This window comes from Engystomops pustulosus, chromosome 7, assembly GCF_040894005.1.
Source record: "Engystomops pustulosus chromosome 7, aEngPut4.maternal, whole genome shotgun sequence".
NCBI lineage: Eukaryota > Metazoa > Chordata > Amphibia > Anura > Leptodactylidae > Engystomops > Engystomops pustulosus.
The window spans coordinates 57,388,800-57,408,123 of record NC_092417.1 but is presented as its reverse complement, the minus strand read 5'-3'; the positions used below and the strand labels follow the sequence as shown (position 1 = coordinate 57,408,123).

At 43.8% G+C, this 19,324-nt stretch overlaps 1 long non-coding RNA gene across 1 annotated transcript in view; it reads right to left on the bottom strand.

Moving 5' to 3' along the window:
• LOC140069857 (uncharacterized) overlaps window positions 1-19,324 on the bottom strand; it is a 32,080-nt gene that overhangs the window by 11,176 nt on the left and 1,580 nt on the right. The window contains exon 2 of the long non-coding RNA XR_011848865.1: window positions 18,472-18,557. This is a non-coding gene — a long non-coding RNA (uncharacterized lncRNA). The remainder of the gene's footprint in view (window positions 1-18,471; window positions 18,558-19,324) is intronic.

Genomic DNA, 19,324 nt, shown 5'->3' with positions numbered 1-19,324 from the left:
TGTTACTCCTGATGGGCTTTTTCAGTACGTGGTACTCCCCTTTGGGCTACATGGGGCTCCCGCCACATTCCAGAGGTTAATGGATCTCGTGCTAAAACCTCACCGGAGATATGCCTCGGCCTATCTGGATGACATCATAGTTTATAGTAACGATTGGGAGAGTCACCTGGCCAAGGTGCAAGCAGTGGTAGACTCCCTGAGGGCAGCAGGGTTGACAGCGAACCCCCAAAAATGTGCACTGGGTCTGGAAGAGGCCCGTTACCTGGGGTACCGTATTGGGCGAGGTGTCATCAAACCCCAAGTAAATAAAGTGGAGGCGATCCAGCAGTGGCCACGACCTATGAGCAAGAAGCAAGTGAGGGCTTTCCTAGGCATAGTGGGCTATTATCGCCGATTTATCCCCGATTTTGCTTCCATAGCGGCACCCCTGACTGACCTGACCAAGGGTAGCAGGGCGGTGATGGTAAAGTGGAGTGAAGAGGCTGAGGGGGCGTTTCAGCGACTTAAGACGGTTTTGTGCGAGGGACCGGTACTGATCACCCCTAACTTCACCAAGACCTTTATTGTGCAGACTGACGCTTCTGACGTGGGCTTAGGGGCTGTCCTGTCCCAAGTAGTGGAGGGTGAGGAACATCCCGTGACCTTCCTGAGCCGCAAGCTCACACCTCCTGAGAAGAACTATAGCATAGTTGAGAGGGAGTGCTTGGCGATAAAATGGGCTCTGGAATCCCTGAGGTATTACTTGATAGGGCGACAGTTTACACTAGTGACCGATCACTCTCCCCTCACCTAGATGAGTCAGGCCAAAGAGAGGAACGCCAGGGTCACAAGGTGGTTCCTAATGTTACAAAATTTCAAGTTCACGGTAGAACATCGAGCAGGAAAGCTGCATGGGAATGCCGATGCCCTGTCTCGTACCCACTGTCTGATGGCCAAAAGTGTTCGCCCCCACAGGGTCAAACAGAGGGGGAGGGTATGTGAGACACTGAAGGGGTTAACTGTGGATGGGCGGTATGTTTCCCCTAGGTTTTGCTATTATGCAAGGCCTTAGTGCTGAGGTTGGGTGTCCAGCAGCTTGGACACAGGTGATGGGAGCAGCCCAATCAGTCTTTTTTTTTAAACCACTCGGCAGAGCTGGAAGTGTTGTCTCTCTCTGGAAGGAGGCTGGAGAGCACACAGCCCTGACCTCTGTGCCTGGAGCAGCCAAGTGATTTTGTATAGTGGTGAGTTAGTGGAATACTTGTATAGTTAGCACCCTGACGGGTAGGATTTTTGTTTATTTAATGCCTGAATGTAAAGGCTGTTTTATTTTGCTGCTACAATAAACGCAGGCGAGACCTGTTTTGGACTGTACCTTGGTGTCACTGTCTTGAACTGCATCACAGCACCCCGCTACCACGGTCTCTACTGGGCCAACTCCCCACATCCCCTTTAATCACTACCACCCCGACACGAACCTGATAATGAAATCCCTAGTACAACCTACTGGTGTGGTCCCATTCAAATTATTAGGGGTACATTTCTTACAGTAAACGTTCCCGACATGGCATGTTTCGCCCCTGTGGGTTCGTCAGGGAAGGAAGATAAATTACGCCTACCAAAGCAATGTGAATATACACGTGTCAAACAGATATTATGACTCACATATAATATAAATGTAGGACTTACCCCATAGCAAGTAATGAAGTGCGTAGTGTATAGCTGCAGCGCAATGGCTAGTATATAGGTAGCCAGTGGGTCAACCTATTCTGCCGTAGGAGCAAGATATAAATAGAGCAAAGTTGGCACGCTGCACTGCGCTGCCACACCCCTCGGACAAGTCACTCCCCGTGATCGGTGCCATCATAGACTGGCAGGCCTAACCGCCATTGAGAGGTAGTATCAAACTACGCACGCATGGTACTATCCCCCCGACAGACAGAGGCACGTGGAAGTGCCCAAGGCTCCACCGGAAAGGGTCAACCATGCAGGTGCCCCTCACCGTAGTCGCCATCTTTGGTATGGGCTGTAGCGGTCAATGAAGAGTGGTGTTTGATGTCGAGGGACAGCCTCTGGGGGGTCAAATACTACAGAGAGAGAGGGAAATTTATATTGAAGTGGTGTTAACCCCTATTCTGCCGATCTGTGGTCAGTATTTATTGTCACAGATTAAAGTATTAAAAAGAATAGGTATACAGGCTGGTAGGTTTAGACATAATGCATAAAATTCATAATGCAACAAAAGGTAAAAAGTAATAATTGCAAGTGTTAAACTAGGACTGAATGCCCAGGTTAACGATATTCTAAATAAAACAAGCAATATTTAATTGTTCATTTAAGCCTCTGGGGGATACTGTCTTAAGGCGGAATATCCACCTTGCCTCATATTGTAAGATGAGGAGATCCCAGTGGCCACCCCTTCTTAGTGGTTTCACATAGTCTATCCCTTTGAATGACAGGACTTTTTTATCGCCACTACGCGTCAGCCATTCATTTCTCTATTCAGCCAAGAGGTCAGGGGATCTGGTTTACAAACATGACTGTGAACAATGTGGTCCATAATGTTGCGGCCCCTTCTGTATGTGATACTGGGTTGATATGAAAGAAGCGGTGAAAGGTCTGGATCCATGTAAAGTGCCAAAATTTATTACCTAGTTAAAGACCCCTAATTTTAACACAAAAAAATGGAAAAACCTATTGACTCGAGTATAAGCCGAGGGTGGGAAATGCATTGGTCACATCCCCCCAGTATATAGTCTGCCAGCCCCCTGTAGTGTATAGCCTGCCAGCCCACTGTAGTGTATAGCCTGCCAGCCCACTGTAGTGTATAGCCTGCCAGCCCCCTGTAGTGTATAGCCTGCCAGCCCCCTGTAGCGTATAGCCTGCCCCCAGTAGTGTATAGCCTGCCAGCTCCCTGTAGTGTGTAGCCTTCCAGCCCCCTCTAGGGTGTAGCCTGCCAGCCCCCTCTAGGATATAGCCTGCCAGCCCCCTCTAGGATATAGCCTGCCAGCCCCCTCTAGGATATAGCCTGCCAGCCCCCTCTAGGATATAGCCTGCCAGCCCCCTCTAGGATATAGCCTGCCAGCCCCCTCTAGCATATAGCCTGCAGCCCCTGCCCCCAATAAAATGCCTGTAGGAAAAAAACAAACAGTGTACTCACCTTCCATATGAATGGGCCCCATGGCTTGTGTAACCTCATTTGCATGCCTATAGGACAGTGATGGCGAACCTTATAAAGACCAAGTGCCCAAACTACTGGCAACCAATTACAGCGCAGCTTTCATTTTACCAGTGCTCATGAATATTTTAAAGGGGAGCTGTGATTGGTTGCCATGGACAACTAGGAGTATTCTAACTTTCAGACAGCTTGATAAATCTGCCCCATAGTCTTTGTGATGGACATCACAAGACCATGGACAGATTTATATCCATTGGAAGTAAATAGAAAACCATAAGGAATTGATGCAGAAATGATAGGAAAATTGTATAGCTTTTCATTACACAATTAATATCAATTATTTGCTGAAAGTGGACAACCCCTTTAAGCAGTTGCTTATTGCTCTATCACATCCTTCAATCGACTCAGCATCGTAAGGACACCAATACAGTAGAAACAAGTGGAGAAATTTAGGGGAAATCATTGTAGATTACCCCCATGGTCCCCTAATTGGCAGGAATCATGGGTTCTAGAGAAAAAACCCCATTCTCCCTACTCCTGCAGTCAGCCAAGGATGTCTTGCTTTGAAAAATTCTGAGCAACGCACATCTTGGGCTTCAGGTGGAGTCCTGTCTGAGGGCTCTGAGTGCCATCTCTGGCACCCGTGGCATAGTATCACCACCATTGCTATAGGGCAGTGATGGCAAACCTTTTAGAGACCGAGTGCCCAAACTACAACAAAGACCCGCTTATTTATCGCAAAGTGCCAACACAGAAATTTAATTTATGATTTATACTCCCTTCTCTGTCACAGTTTTCATTGATACCAGCACCTGAGGACACCAATAATGCAGAAAATAGTCCCAGGTAGCGCTGTCACTTTAAAATAGCTCTGTGCACAGCAAGTCCTGGGCTGTCTGGGACTGCAGGAAGATACCTGGAGTCATCTCTGGTGATGGCCTGAGTGCCCACAGAAAGGGCTCTGAGTGCCACCTCTGGCACCAGTGCCATAGGTTAGCCATCACTGCTATAGGAGGTCTCTGGGTCAGAGTGCTGTTTAGTGTGGGCCAGTGTTCCTTCTACTTTCAAGTAACATCTGCTGTGTACAGGGTGAGTAATGCTTCCTCTGCCAGATCTCAGTGCTTGGCATATTACTCTGTGACACGCAAAAATAAAATCATGCCCCCTTGCATTATAGCAGTGTCACCTGCTGTGCATGAATGTTGCTGGGTAAGCAGCCAAACTTAGTATAAAGTTACGAAACTCTTTAAAAATGTATTATTATTTAACCTACACTGATCAAGAGTAATATCCTGTATTATACCCCAGAGCTGCACTCACTAATGTGCTGCTGGAATCAATGTGTATATGTACATTACTTATCCTGTACTGATCCTGAATTATATTCTGTATCATGCTCCAGAGCTGCACTCACTGTTCTTCTGGGTCATTCAGTATATACATACATGACATAACATATTCAGTAGTGATCCTGAGTTACAACCTGTCCTCACTATTCTGCTGGTTTTGTGACTGTGTACATGCATGCCATTTCTTTTTCTGCACTTATCCTGAATTACATCCAGTATTATACTCTAGTTATTATACTCCTGTTCTGCTGGTAGAGTCACTGGGGGAGAGTTATTATTTATGTACGCCAGTATTTCCCCTGAGCTATATCATGTATCATTCTCGAGAGATGCACTCAGTATTCTGCTGGTGAAGTCACTGTGTACATGATATTACTTATCCTGTACTGATCCTGAGCTATATCATGTGTTATACTCCAGAGCTGCACTCACTATTCTGCTGGTGGAGTCACTGTGTAAATTACATTACTTATCCCGAGTTACATCCTTTATTATACTGCAGAGCGGCACTCACTATTCTGCTGTTTGCTTTACTGTATAAAAACATGAAATTACTTATCTTGTACTAATTACATGAGATACAGCCTCGTATTATCTGATTATGTAGTTTTCCTCAACACCTAATTACTCTTTGATATGAGTACTGCACATGAACACATGAGTTCTATGTATGAGTCCAGAATCCTGCAAAAACAGAAATTGCTCTGGACAATAATTTAAACTAGTCCAGTTCGATGGTCCTATTGAGTGTTGTTGGTGATTGACACCCTAACAGCATGCAAAACCTGCCAAGAGAGATAACTCCAATCACGTGGCATCTATGTTGTTAAACAACCAGGATCAAAGTTCTAAACCACTGACCTAAGATTTTGTCACTGTTGTTGCCCTGCACAGGCCCCTACCTGCACTCTGAATTTGCTGGGGTGCCAATATGCTGTCATGGCAGCTGGCAATGCAGTGCAATACATTGGTACTGAAAGATGCCAAGATAAAGAAGAGCTTTTCCAGCAAAAAAAGACGAGCCAAAATAAAACCTAATGACACATAACAAATCATTTTCTGAATAAAATGTGCATATTATGCAAAATGAGCAAAGCACGAATAAAAAATGTCCCCATTAACATACTAACCCGTATAATATTGCTTTGTTATTGTTGTAACGTGAACCCTGCTAAAAATATAATTAGAAACAAAAATTGTTTTCTTAACCCTTCGTAGAATGATTTAAAAATTGTTAACAAGTTAACAAGCACCTCAAAAAAGTTCATCTGAAAAATTCAATTTATCCCTGAGAAAAAAAAGTGTCCTCAACCCCATAAGGATCAGTTCATTATAGTTTTTTGGGTTTCCATTTTTCCCCCATCTTTAAAAATCTAGATCTTTTGTTTGTTTGTTTACAGAGCTGTATGAGGGATTGTTTTCTGTGTAACAAATTGTACTTCCTAGTGACAGCATATCATATTCAATGCCGGTTACTGGGAAGCTAGAAAAAAATTCCAAGTGTGATGAAATGGGACTTGTTGACATTGCCATTTATACCTTTTTGGGAATTGTACAACCTTTTGATTACTTTTTATAACAATTTTTGCAGTTGCAAAATGGTGAAAAAGTGGCATTTCAGACATTTAGCTGCTATTTTCTGTTATGGGGGTTCACCGCCAGGAATAACTGTTTTCATATGATAGCTCAGGACTTTTGGGACACACCGATTTTATTTATTTATTTTTATATCAGTTCTAGAGAAAGTAGGAGGTGATTTGAATTTCTATTTTTAGTCTTTTTTAATTGTTGTTTTTATTTCTTAGACTACAGTATTTCAGTATATGAAGAATATGCTAGGTATGTATAGTGTGCTTACAGCACATTGTTATCGATCTTGCTGAATGACAGGTTCTGGCGTCTCATACAGACTCCAGGTTGCCTTGGGAACAGATCATCGCGCCCCGATGGCTGCTTTACCAGCAGCCGGTAAATAGTTAACACCTGCGATCGGTGCAGCCACCAACTATCATTTATGAAGAGGGCTCAGTCTCTGAGCCCTTGTCACGGGTGCTCCCGTGATCCATGTTGAGGATCGCGGGTACACCCGTGCTCTGCTGCCTGCCTGTCCCCCTGCCCACACTTACCTCTCCTGGCTGTGCTACGGGTCACGGAGTGTAGGCCACACGCCTCCTTCCCTGCATGCCACCAGCTCCCGCTGCTAGGGTGCGTGCAAACTTCTCAAGAGTTAAAGGGCCAGTGTCCTCTTGATTGGCGCTGGCTAATCCGGCACCTCCATTCTTTACGGATCTTCAGCATTCTACAAGGAACTTCCAAGGTTTCCACACCTAGCATCCCACAGCGGTTCCTGTTGAAGTGATTGTCCCCCAACGTTTCCAGACACTCCTGTCTTCCAGCGTTTCCAGACACCTCTGTGTTCCTCCAGCGTTTCCAGACGCCTCCATGTCCTCTGTCTCCAGCGTTCCCATACGCTCCTTGTGTGTCCTGTCTTCCAGTGTTTCCAGACACCTCCATGTCTTCTGTCTCCAGCGTTCCCATACGCTTCCTGCTGGGCCTTCCAGGGCTCCAGTCCAGCAGTGTCTTCAGTCCGTGCCAGCGTCACCAGTGTTCCTCCGTGTTCCTGCTGTCATCCCAGGCTCGGACTATTTCCTGTACCTTGGCTGCAACTGCGGACCTCATACCATCTCCCGTGGTGGTCCAGAGGGTCCACTGGTCCACAAACTCCTCCCTCCGGACTCTCCCCTTAGAGACTTTCCTCCCGGGTACTCCCAGGTACCTTCCAGTTGTCTGTGTGACCCGTTACAGCCCTTTTCATATATCCTTAACGCATTATGATGTACATGTACTTGATAATGGGTTAAAGGTCTTCCATTAACAAGAAAAGAACACATACATACCATGGCCAACTGGAAGTTCCAGGGTAAGTAGTCGCAGAACTCAAATGATTGGACTCAGTGGACATGGAACCACAAATTCATTTCACTTCCTGTGTTGTCCTCGTGCCTGTCCCCCTGAGGGTTTTCTATATTTATTAAAAAAAAACCCTTTAAGGCAGTGGTTCTCAACCTGTGGGTCGCGACCCCAGTGGGGGTTGAACGATCAAAACACAGGGGTCTCCTAAAGCCATCGGAGCCACGATTTTATTGCATTTTTTGGCATGAATACAATATTCTTGTACATGGTTTGGGGGTCACCGCAACATGTGGAACTGTATTGCGGGGTCACAGCATTAGAAAGGTTGAGAACTACTGCTTTAAGGCCTTATGCCAACAGCCATGTGCTTCACCCATGTGAAAACTGAGAAGAGGCCAGACTATGGATGAAGATTGATAACAGAGCCCTGTGCAGTGAAAGAATGTGGCCTTGGCTGAATAACGATACTGCCCACTACAAGAAGAAACAGCCTTAGTTTCTGCGATTATCATAATTTACTAACCAATGAACTATGGACATTACTTCTTATCTTTAGCTAACCATGCCAGGTCAGCCCACTGAGGGTTTTTGTAAAATCCTTTGTGACGTGAATAAAGTATCACATCTGCATAAGCCTTGTAGAGGATCAGTTGTCGACAGAGATTGAGATATTATACCATACTTCCTTGGTGTAATTTCTTTGAGCTCAGCTCATACACCCAGCTAGGAGGACGTTACAATACGAGCAGGTATAGGAGCCGTTCTGTCTTTTGTGGCATGACTAGCCCACTCGATCACAGTGCAATGAGACACATTGGGGGTCATTTACTAACGGCCCGATTCGCGTTTTCCCGACGTGTTACCCGAATATTTCCGATTTGCGCCGCTTGTACATGAATTGCCCCGGGTTTTTGGCGCACGCGATCGGATTGTGGCGCATCGGCGCCGGCATGCGCGCGACAGAAATCGGGGGGCGTGGCCGAACGAAAACCCTACGTATTCGGAAAAACCGCCGCATTTAAAAACCGAAATGTGTCGCTTGGGGAGCGCTCACCTTCACCTGCTATGGGATGGTGCATTCCGGGGCGTTAAGATTATTTTCGGCGCAGCAGCGCCACCTGGTGGACGGCGGAGGAACTACCTTCTTAAATCCCAGCCGGACCCGAATCCTGTGCAGAGAAGGCGCCGCTGGATCGCGAATGGGCCGGGTAAGTAAATCTGCCCCATTGTCCACCACACCTTCCCGGACACCTATGGCATCTATGGGGGCCATAACCTGGCTGCAGTTTGTGTGACCAAATCTCGGGCTCTGCACACATTTATGTGCATGATGCCTAAGTGCCAACAAAAAGTATAGATAACTGCAAAGTATAGGCAGCGTTTAGAATATGTACCTAAGAACTTTATCATCTTACAGATGACATGGAGTCATACACAACAGAAAGCTTAACCGGTTCACGACCGCCCGCCGTGTATTCACGGCGGTGGTCGCGTTCCGATGCATGGAGAGGGCTCGCGGGCCGAGCCCTCTCCATAGCCGGTAAGTCTCTGCTGCATATTGCAGCAAAGGCTTACCGGTAACACGGCACCAATCGCGGGTGTTTTCTTGCTGATCGCCGCATGGGCGCCGCCATCTTTCCGAGGATCGCCGCTCCCCGTCGCCATGGTAGCTTCGGGTCTCATGAAGACCCGAAGCTACCTCGGGTTAACCCATTCATTACAATGTGCTATCAGCAAATTGTAATGTATGAGGAGTAAAATCCACATATACCGCCATACAGTAGTATGGCAGTATATGGTAGGATCGATCAGACAACCTAGGGTTAAAGTACCCTAGGGAGTCTGAAAAATAGTAAAAATTAAAATTAAAAAAAAGTTTAAAAAAAAAAATTATAATAAAAAAACCTAAAAATTCAAATCACCCCCCTTTCCCTAGAACTGATATAAATATAAATAAACAGTAAAAATCATAAACACATTAGGTATCGCCGCGTCCGAAAATGCCCGATCTATCAAAATATAATAACTGTTTTTCACTGCGTTTAACCCCGTAACGGAAAATCGCGTCCAAAGCCAAAACTGGCACTTTTTTGCCATTTAAAAAAAATTTTTAAATTCTATAAAAAGTGATCAAAAGGTCGTACAGTCCTAAAAATAATATAATTGAAAACATCATCAAAAGTCGCAAAAGATGACACCACCCTCAACTCCATACAACGAAGTATGAAAAAGTTACAAGCACAAGAAGACGGCAAAATTAAAAAAAAAATTTTGTTCATGAGGTTTTAATTTTTGGAAATGTATGAAAACATTATAAAACCTATACAAATTTGGTATCCCTGTAATCGTACTGACCCAAAGAATAAATTAGATGCATCATTTGTGGCGTGAAGTGAAAGCCGTAATATCCAAGCCCACAAGAATGCGACACAAATGCGTTTTTTCACCATTTTCACTGCATTTGGAATTTTTTTCCCACTTCCCAGTACATGGCATGGAATATTCAATGTGGTCACTATGATGTGCAATTTGTTACGCAAAAAACGAGCCGTCACATAGATTTTTACGTGTAAAAATAAAAAAGTTATAGATTTTTGAAGGTGGGGAGTGAAAAATGGAAATGAAAAAACGGGAAAGGGCCCGGTCCTTAACCGGTTAATGACCACAGCCAAGTTATGGCCTTGAAAATAATATGAATTAAAATAGAGAAAATTTAACTAAATAAATACTCAGGTTAATTATTATTTCTAGGTCAAAAACTTGTTCCCATAGAAACCAGACGAGTTATATTGTCACTTTCCACAATAACATCTTCTCGCCGGTGCTCTGTGATTCAGACACCACAGGCTGCAATATTTGGAAATGTCTTTATATAGACACAAAATAAAGTTCTATTCTTACATACAAATTCTGACTGTTTCAGAAGAATAAATGTCAACGTTTTCCACCCACAATAAGATGTAATGTGAGGAAAATAAGTCACCGAAAAATGTGAAGAACATGTCTAAGGGCTCATGCAGACTACTGTATTATCTATGGAGCCACGTTAGGGCTTCCATTGAAGTGTATGGGGCCCCTGCTGTACCTATTTATGACTTTGACACAAGGGCAAAACAGGGGTTTTAGACAGAATTTTCTTGTCTGTAATCTTTGTTTTGTTGGAGTTCACATTGTACATAGCGATATATAAAGAAGTGCAAGACCCTAATATATCTTATGCTACAGCACATAAAGAATAATCATGTAGACTGGGGGTCAGGAACCTTTTTGGCTGAGAGAGCCATGAACGCCACATAAATATGGCTCTCGCAGGAATGTTATTCTGTAAGAGCCATACAATATGCACATGCCTCCCAGTAGATAGGCAGCCGCAGCACATGCCTCCCAGTAGATACCCCCAGTAGATTGGTAGCGACAGCACATGCCTCCCAGTAGATAGGTAGCCCCAGCACATGCCCCCAAGTAGATGAGTAGCCACAGCACATGCCTCCCAGTAGATGGGTAGCCTCAGCACATGCCCCCAAGTAGATGAGTAGCCACAGCACATGCCTCCCAGTAGATAGGTAGCCTCAGCACATGCCCCCAAGGAGATGAGTAGCCACAGCACATGCCCCCAAGTAGATAGGTAGTCACAGCAAAGAAAAAAAAAAGAATATTCACCTACGTGCGCTCCCTGCAGCTAGCTTCTCATCGCTCCCACGCTCTTCTCTTGGCGATGGCGACAATGGTGTCTGGGTTGCACAAAGGACACACAGCAGCCATCACTATTTTTAAAGATCTGTCTCAGAGCCAGATGCAGCCAACAAAAGAGCCATATCTGGCTCCTGAGCCATAGGTTCCCTACCCCTGATGTAGGCACTTTTAAAGTTCACTTAAACCCTAAAGATACCCAATTGGAATAGACAGCAGACAGCTTAGTTCTCTGTTTAGTGGCTGAAGTCAGGGCAGTGTTCCTATTCAAATAAATGGTAGGTGATGTGCAGTAACCTTGTCTGACCACTACACAGAGAAAGGAGCTGCCTTAGCGCAGTTGATCCATGGGGATGCCGGTTACTGAAAAGTTTAAGGCAAATCTACCTACTCATAGATCCAGGCTCTATGACTGTGGTGATCTTCTTATATTTGTTATCCATGGCCTGCTTCCTTCTAAAATCAACTTTTAAAATTATGCTAAGAGATGAATGGAGCAGAGCGGACATACACCGCCCTCTGCTTTCATCTCTGGGAAGGATGAGGGGTCCGACAGAGGTACCTCAAACCCCCGTTCTCATGATCTGTGGGGGCCTCGTGACCGAGACTCTGGCCCATAAGCAAGTCAGGCCCTATCCTGTGGAAAGAAAACCTTGTCAAGAAACAAGAAAAAAAATTGGGATAAATTATGCACAAAAGAGCACCAAAAAAGTTGAAAAGAATAGATTTCGAAAAATTAATAACTCTTCCCCGTAACTTACTATAAATGGTTACTGTTTATAACATTGTATCTTGTCCTCACTTGGCAGGGAAAAGATCTTTAGAACACCATGATCAAGATAATACTGTGATACATTTACAGTGACAGCTCTGACCTCGGCTGTGAAGGACTTTTGGAGCTTATTTTCAGGGTAAAAGTCACTGGCCTTCAGGTATTTGTCAGATCACTTCATCCTGTTCTGGAACATCCAGTTTACAAAGTTACATATAAAGGATGAAACACAATTAAAGCTCATGAAACAGATTTAAAGGGAACCTATCACCAAAACACTGTTTTTAAATTCTCCCACGTGCCCACAGTCAATCCCAAGCATATCCAAAACCAGTTTTCATTATATTTCTCACTTGTTTCTTTCAAGTAATAAAAAAAATGATGAAACATGTCCTACTTTTTTCAGGTATGCGGATCACGGAAGAATTCTATTGGTGCGCAAAAAAAGAAAAAATGGATGAAACGTCTGTTTTTTTAACTGATGAGGCTGAAAAACCTGGTGTGAAGTTTTCAAAGCAAAACCTTCAGTTTTTGAACTTGCATTAATCCATAGTATTTTGTTACATACATTCTGTTTATTATTACTGTATCTGTATATATTAGTAGTAAGGGTTAATGAACATTGAAGAACATTTCTGACTGTGTATCTCTATCTCTCGGAGAAGTCAGTAATTTTCCAGCTATAGCAGATTGTTTGCAGAGGAAAAACAGACTTGTTAACCAGACAAGCTGACAGCCTGACCTTTAGAATGACAGGTGCTGCCTGGAAGTTGTTTACACCTTAGAACCCTTCTGCCATAGAATATTATGGGGACTCAATGTATGTCTGAGACTTTATAATTGTTTTTGTGCTGAAATGTAACCTCCCTTCCCCTGGTAGAAAGTATAGTAAGGAGAAAAGTCCCACTCCTTAGTGTTTTTTCCTCATCAGCCAGAGATTCCTGTCCATAAAATGGCTGCTGATGGAGGGTCATGTGATCTCTATTTGTCCATGAACAAATCGCCCTACCAAGACTTTATGATAGCAGGCGATTGTTAATGGTCAGAGATATCATGACCCTCCATCTGCAGCCATTTTATGGTTTCGGACTTTGCATGATAAATCTGTCGCGCAGTCCGACTGAGGACCGGAACGCCCATTTCAGTGTAGAAATTTGTGTGGCGTGAAGACTAGTGCAGGATACTTCTTAAATAACTGTGCAAGCAGTTTGCACCTAAAAGAACGTCCAACAGAAAACTTAATTTGGGCCACTATCTATGCAGACAGGAAATCCATTTGTTTGGGAGGTACAGCGGAGGTAGGACATCATTAAAGTTGGCTATATCAGCCTGGCTATAAAATGACCTATTAACAAACCCATATTACTGTATCTACTGGCCATGTGATACCACATTATCCTGCCAATAAAGGTCACAATTATTTTCAAGAAAAAGTCCCAGAAACGTTTCTGATGCAGTCTTCTGCTTTCTTTTTTTTGCACAAATCCTGCATCATAGCCAATTACAACCAGATGTTTCCCGCTGTCAGAACAGTCGGCATTTCTCTAATGAAGCTATTGGAAAATCATAAAGTAAAAAACAAGACCCACCAGACCTATGGTGTAAACTACAAAGAGAGAAGGAGTTATTTGAGGAGGTGCTCAGTGAGTGCTTATGCTTTAGATTAACAATAACTCGAGGGGTGAAATAATTACAAGATTGAAGGTGCATCACAATCTCTGATATTAATGTACAATAGTTAGATTTCCGTCATCAGGGAGCTGCACCTTTGTTAAAAACGAGGGCCTCTTACGTCAATGGCTGATTTCATAACTCCTATGGAAGATCTGCCAGCTTTGCTCTTGCTTTGAAACTGGTAAGATGCAAGTAGTAGCCCTTCACATCCATTACATATACGGCATATTTTGTGCATATGCCATAAATTAAAAGAGCTCTTTTGATGTGAACCCAATGGGGCGGACCACACTATGGTCGGAATATCCGACGATTTCCGATGTGCTACGCATTTAGAAGGGCTTTTTGTCGCACGCGATCGGATTTTGGCGCATTAGCCCCGGCTTTCACATGACACAAATCAGGGGACGGAGCGCAGGATTTATCATTTCAAATTGTGTCGCTAGACATGCACTCACATACACCATTAAGAGGAAATTGAACTCCGACGGGGAAGCGGCACATGTAGGATCTCAGGCGCACGATCTTGGTGAATCGCGCCGGACTTCATCCTCATCGGACAGTCCGAATCGGGGATCGCGACATGACCGGGTAAGTAAATTTGCCCTAATATATCCAATTCAAGGTTTCAGATTCCATTGGGGTCCCCATTTTCAGACCACAGACATTCTCCACAACTTATTTTATTTCTCTATTCCTACTGATTTGATGTCCATAGTTACACATCAGGGGACCATGTCAGGGAATTGCTGGTGGCATAGTGAAAGAAGGTCCCTTACAAGATGACATGAGAACACACATGGTTAAGAAAGGCAGCGATGGGACACCCTGAAAAAAAGGGGTAAAACATGTTTATTTGCTGCAAGCGATTAGGAAGACGAGATAATGTAACAGACTGTTTGCTTCATCAATTTTCTAAACACAAGACAAGGTCAGATTCTGCAACTGTACAGTCAAAGTTGCATCAGAGAAAACACTGTAAAGATTTGGTAAACTTTACTTCAGCACGTCTGTACAGTACATTACAGTAGTAACAAAAATACAGAATAGAATCAAGTATAAGCCAACCAAATATAAGCCTGTCAATTTATTGTGTCACAGGAGTTGGGATGCAGATATCTTCAGGATGTGTTAGGCTACATTCACACTGCCGTTGCCCGCCCGTACCGTACCGTAGCGGGCAACGGCAGTGTACGGGGAGAGGAGGAGGAGGTGAGCGCAGCTCACCCCCGCCCCTCTCCATAGCAACCTATAGCGCACGGCCCCGTATTACGGGAAAAGATAGGACATGTCCTATCTTTTTCCCGGGTACGGAACGGTACGGTGCCGCACGTGTGCTGCACCGTACCGCTCCTGTAGGGTGCCGTGCGCTCATAGGAGTGTATGGGGGACGTAAATCGGCCGTATATACGTCGGCCGTATATACGTCCCCCATACGTTCGTGTGAATGTAGCCTTAGAGCAAGGAGCTCTGCCGCAGCTTTCAACCGCTGAAATGGAACCTCACTTCAATATAAGCCAATTCGGGCTTTTTTAGTATAAAAATTGTCCTGAAAAACTCAGCTTATACTTGAGTATACATATAAAAGACATATACAACCCCTTTACCAAAGCATAAATACAAAAATGTTTTGATAACTGCATAGATCCAGAAGGTAGAACAAAGACAACACCAGAACCAAGTTAAATACATCACCAGAGCCAAGATCATACCATAAATACAGCCTCATAACCAAGTTCTATACATCACCTCTTCACCTCCATCTTCTTATCACAACCTTGATACTGTTCAGTTGTTCCCCTAGAGATCAATATTATGTGCACACAGTCGCCAATATAGTAATAGGGCCCTCACATTAGCTAATTTTGTCTTGGTGTCTGAAATGGTACGCCGCAGTTACAGAAGCATAGAAGCCAATAGTCACCTTGCCCCCATACTGTAACTAACAATCAAAGCCATTGACAAAAACCAGTAGTCACAGCAACAGCCCCAGAGTAGCCAATAGTCACACCAGCAGCCATTAGTCATAGTGTGTGTCCAAAGTACTCTATAGACACAGTACCTGCCCAATAGTAGCCAATAGTCACAGTGCCTACCCCCTATTAGTCACAGTGATACACCCAGTAGCAAGTCGTAACAGCACCTGCCCCCAGTAGCCAGCAGTGAAAGTGCTTGTCCCCAGTAGCCATTAGTCAAGGTGCTTGCTCCCTGTAGCCCTAGTGCCTATCCACCAGTAGCCAGTAGTCACAGTGTCTGCCTCCAGTAGCCAGTATTAACAATGCTTGCCTGCAGTGGCCCAAGTGCCTGCCCCTAGTAGTCACAGTAATGCCCCCAGTAGCCAGAAGTCACAGGAATGCTCCCAGTAGCCAGTAGTCAAAGTGTGGTCCTACAGAAGCCAATGGTATTAAAGAACCATACTTACCTTGTTCCTCTCTACGCCTTCTCTCTTCTCTTGGTGCCTTCTTTACCTGGATCATGTAACTGTGGCTCAGGCGATGCGTAGTATACATATATGTGCATATATGTGTGTAAACTAGGTGCAGGATGTGTGTGTATGTATGTACATATGTATATATAATCTGTATTTGCATGGTGTGTGCCTGAGTGTTACTATATGCATATTTGTATGCATCTGCTAGTTCATGTATATGTAAGTGTATGATGTGGGTATGTATGTGGTAGTATATACATATATGTATATATGTGCGATTAAGTGTGTACAGTACGTAAGTGCCTGATATGTGTGCTTGCACATCTTAGGATATGCATATGTGAATGCATGTGTAAATAAAGCTGTATTTGTGCATATGTATGTGTAATTTCATGACGTGTTTTTGTATGTAAGTGCCTGTGTGTATAGGTAGGTGTATGTACGCATATAAAGTTGTGTACATGGATATTTTAAAAAATACATTTATAGATTGCATGTGCTAGTAGTTGCCTCAGACTATGCCTCTGGTTATGCTGCTTTCAAAGCAGACTCCAATGACTTATAATATCACTTTTTGGAAAGTGGGGAGCGCGTGGAAACACTGTAACAAACTATTTTAAAATTCTGGGATTTAGGTGGCCCACACTTTTTATACAGCCCAGGGCCCATGGTACCTTTAATCCACCCCTTGCCATAGGCATGTAAATAATAATCATCATTCATTTATATATAGCTGTATCAACAATAGCAACATTCATCTCAGTACCTGTCACCATTGGGTATGGGAGGAAGCCTGGGTGCCCAGAGGCAACAAACACAGGGAGAATGTGCAGAGGTGGCCCTTGGCTGGACCTAGAGCTACATGGCAGAAGTGCAGACCACTAAGCCCTTGTGAGCCTTTTACATGCAGAACTACATTAAAGTATAAGAAAGAAGAAATGTCTGACTGCAGCAGTCCCCACTAGAGGATTTTGCCTGTGTTCTTATGAAGGGGGCTACAACGCATATAGGCCGAGCCAGATTATCATTCAGCATTAGACATGATAATGTTACAGACGGTCTAGACATTTAGACAGCTATTGGTAAATGTCTCCTATTCTTTAACATATGGTACAGATGCATGGGAACCTACTCACAATTCTGTACAACTAGAGAATCTCTTTTTACTTTTTTTGAATGATAATATAAAAGAAACAAACTCTCTAAAGACCATATTACACTCTGATTCCCTCTATAGTGTTCTAACAGCCAAGAGCACCTGGCACTACATGAACAACCTATTGATTTCAATGCCAACTGTGTAATGTTCCTTTTCCCCTGTGATGGCGCTAGACCGGCTTCCACATAAGAGTTCAATGACAAATTTATGGCTTAGAGCCCCTTCTTGATAAATGTTGCATAAATGGACAACCCCTTTAACCACAGCGAACAGGACACATAGTAGATCCATAATAACTAAAACATCCATTACATTGTGTACCTCTATAAATAGGTAAATATGAGATTTCTTAATCTTCTGGCAGCTACACGAGCTCATTACAAATACTCTCCTTCATTAGCTACACAGAAGAGCACACGGCAGATGTGACCGAGCTGCAGGGGATGGCTGCGATGTTTATTTCCACTCTACAAACTTGGACACTTATTATATTTTCTTAAATCTCCAACTCCTTGCCAAGGTTCAGATATTGCTGAAGGTCTTGTAAATTCCACATGATCCAGGACGGCCATCAGGGCGCTTGAAAATAGATGTGTACAGACACATGAGAGTCATCAGCTTCTAAATACTAAGGGAGCAGATTTATTAGTATGTATTAGGGCTCTTTTATATTAGCATTTTTCAGTGATTTTTTACTGTTGTACATTGCACTGAAAAGAGCGTCTTTGGAGCTTGCACATGTATCTAAGAAGAGTTTGTTCTGCGGATGCACTGTGCCAACAAGACAGAAAAATGTGCACCTTAAGGGGTGAGTTTATTGCTTAGACAGAGCTTGCGACACACATTTAATCGGACTTCATATCGGTGTGCGCAAAAACCTTTTTCTTTTCTTTACTTTGACACACAATTAATACAGGGACTCGAGCAGTGCAGTGCAGGGTGCACTAGAAAATTGAAGATCGTGGTTCACTTTTACGAAAGCCCCTATGCCAGTTTTCTGTCAGACGTAAAACGTTATTTCTAGTACAAACTGCTTGCACATGTATTTAAGAAGTGTACTTGCCACATAAAATTTGTGTCGATGCAACACAAATTTCTGCACAAGAAGAGGCGTTCCGCTGCTGTGTCGGACCATGCAACACATTTATGATGCAGAGTCCGACATAAGCTTGTCGCATAAGCATGTTTAAGATGGGGGCAGTGCAGGGGGAGCCAGATTCATCAACTGGTGCCACAAAACATGAATCTGGCGCACTGTCATTGATAAATGTGGGCCATTGTGCCAGTATTCAATACTGGCACATTCGTAAGGCTAAATGCACTTACTGTCTCACTATCCATAAATCTGGGTCAATGGGCTTTTTCATACTTCTCCGACTTTTCACAGTTTTCTCCTACTGATCCAATGTTGTCTGTGAACACAAAAGGTACACGTTCTAAATTATTTTCCACTAATCAGATTGCCTAAATCCACATCAGATCCCCTATTGTCTCCCCAAGGTTGCGGAACTATAAACGGGAAGTTAAAATTATGGACTGAACAACAATCGTAGTTATAGGAGGGAGCTCCACTGCCTGTGCTTTGTACTATCTGTACAGGTGGTCAGGGAGTGGTGTGGAGTTATAAAACTTCTTTTAAATGTCTGTTCTGATCTAAGGATTTCGGCCAGGGGTAAACAACACACATTGTCAAAGTACTTGACTTTAAAGTGAACCTGTCACCAGGAATGTGATTTTAGCTGGTGACAGGTTCCAATAGCCTATGCTATGCTTATTTTAAAAATGTTGTCACCATTCTGAATCATTGCAGTAGTTTATATAATTTCTTTCAAATGATCTGGCTCCCTGTCAGCAGCAAGTAGTTAGTCTCTGGGGAGCCGCAGCTTGTGTGTGCCTGTGTCGGTCTCCTCTCCTCCATACTCATCCATAGTGTGGAGTAGAGGAAGAATGCATGAGGAGACACAGAATCACCCAGGCTGCAGCTACCCCCTCCCCCAGTGTTTACCACATGCTTGCAGGGAGCCAGGAAATGTGAATTAAGCTTATATAAAGTACAGTGTGCGGACACACGTCGCGTTTAACGCATGCGTTTAAACACGCATTGCAACAGCTGCAGAGAGATTTGCCTAATTAAACAACCGTTAATGCATGTGTTTATTAACACAATGTTAACACAAGC